This window comes from Meriones unguiculatus, chromosome 4 (genome assembly GCF_030254825.1).
Source record: "Meriones unguiculatus strain TT.TT164.6M chromosome 4, Bangor_MerUng_6.1, whole genome shotgun sequence".
In the NCBI taxonomy this organism is placed as follows: domain Eukaryota; kingdom Metazoa; phylum Chordata; class Mammalia; order Rodentia; family Muridae; genus Meriones; species Meriones unguiculatus.
In genome coordinates, this window is record NC_083352.1 from 26,156,833 (window position 1) to 26,159,100 (window position 2,268).

General features: G+C 41.9%; 1 pseudogene; it reads left to right on the forward strand.

The window, feature by feature from the left end:
• Positions 1-1,191: 1,191 nt before the first annotated feature.
• Positions 1,192-2,018, forward strand: LOC110540000 (centromere protein K-like; annotated as a pseudogene).
• Positions 2,019-2,268: the final 250 nt, after the last annotated feature.

A 2,268-nucleotide genomic window follows, 5' to 3' on the forward strand; every position in this document is an offset into this window, starting at 1 on the left:
CATTCCCACTGAACAGAGGGAGAAACTGAGCCCACCTAGGTAGGGCTGGTATACTATCCTGAGGACACACAATAGCAACTGGTGAGCTAAGTTCTGTTTGTCCTCTTCTATTCCACAGTTATGACTACTTTGGCCAAAGAAAAAGATGGCTAGTTCAAAGTTTCTAACATTAGGGGAGAGCTGAGACTGATCGAAATGAATGAAGACGCTGTGGGTGGACATGGCTTGTCCTGCCCCCTGACTGCCTAGCAGTGGGGGTGCCTTTGTCTTCTAGCATGGTCATATCAAAGTGCCACCTCAGGAGGCTGAAAACAACAGAAAGTACAGTCTACCACAGTGCTAGAGTGTAGTTGTCCAAGATGCTCCTGGAGCTAGCTTGTCCTCAGAACTACATGAAGGACTGTAGAGCTTATCTCTCTCCCTTCAGGGATCTATTGATGACCTCCAGTCTTCGTCTGATTGTAGAAGAACTATCGTAATCCCCTCATCTCATCACACAGCTTTTTTAAAATATAACAATAATGACCTCAGCATGAAAATCTGACCCGAATACAGAGTGTCTTAATTAGGCTTTCTATTGCTGTGAAGAGACACTATGGCCGCAACAACGCTCATGAAAGAAAACATTTAGTTGGGGCTGGATTACAGGTTCAGAGGTTTAGTCCATTATCGTCATAGTGAGAAGCACGGTGGCATGCAGGCAGACACAGTGCTGGAGAGGTTGCTGAGAGATCTACATCTGGATGCCCAGGCAGTGGGAAGAGAGAGTGACACTGGGTCTGGCTTGAGCTTCTGAAACCTCAAAGCCCGCCCCTAGTGATACACTTCCTCCTTAGCTGAAGGTCCCCAGCTGTCCCAGGTCCTGTAAGTCTCAGGAAGAAGCTGGAGCCGGTGGTGTAGACTCACAGTGTTAACAGCAGATGGTCTGAAGTTAGAAATTCTGACGGAGTTCAAAGATAGCCTGCACTACTACAAAAAAGGCCCTCTCAGAAAAGTGAAGGAAAAAGAGGAAGGAAGGGAAGGAAAGAGGAAGGGGAAAAAAAGAAGAAAGGAAGGAGGGAAAGAAAAGAAGGAGGGAGGAAGACAGAGACAGGAGAAGAGAAGGGGAGGGAGGTGAGGTGAAAGAGGAGAGGAAAGAAAAAGGGCAGGGAGTGCGCTGAGAACAGAGAACTGACTTTTTCCATTAAAGTGAAGAAAACTATAAAGAATATGTTGGAGAATCAACAAGAACTACATCCAGCTATTACTACAGATGTGGGCATTGTTATAGATACTGAGGAAGAACTTATTAAACAATGTGAAGAAATGTGGAAAGGCATGGAAGAACGTCAAATAAATTATCATTGTTGGAACCAAGACACTCACTAACTCAAACGCTCAGCTCTCGTTACTCATTATGCAAGTGAAATGTTTTACTGCTGAACTTGGTCAAAGGGACAAAGGAACACCCTAAAACACCCCTGACTGAAGATGTTTTGGTAACATTAGGAAAAGAAGCGTTTTGAAAATTGAAGCGTGATCTTGAAACGGTACTATCTACTATTCAGTCAAAGAAGGAAAAGCTAAAGGAAGACTTAGAAAGAGAGCAACAATGGTTGGATGAACAGCAGCAAATACTGGAAACTCTTAATATACTACACAGTGATCTGAAAAAACAGGTTGTGACATTTTCTGAATCAAGAATCTTTAATGAGCTAAAAGCCAAGATGCTTAGTATAAAAGAATTTAAGGAGAAGGTCTTGCTTACTTTGGGTGAGTTTTGAAAAAATCATTTTCCCACGCCTGACAGAAATATTTAAAAAAAAAAAAAAAGGGAAAACATTCAGGAACCGAATGCACAGCCAATAACACTGAATGAAATGCTAGAGATTCTCATAAATAGAACTGATGTTCCACGTGACCCATATGTTAAAGTTAGTGATTCCTTTTGGCCACCATATATTAAGCTGCTTCTACATTATGGAGTTGTTTTGAGAGAAGAGCCAACCCAAATAAAATTAGAAGCCTTCCATCAATAAAATGATGGTCTGTTTTCACACTGTATGGAATCTTGATATCCATGGGTAAAGAAAATACACGACTATTTAAATAAAGAATATTGTTTGCAAAGAAAAAGAAATGAAAAAGGGTAGAGCCTGGGCTACATGGAACCTTGTCTCAAAGAGGAAAAGAGAGAGGGTGAGAGGGGAGGAAGAGAGATGAGGTGAGGAGAGGAAGAGAAGAGAACACTGAAGAGATTATTAAGAGTTTGGATTCTAGGATCTCTAT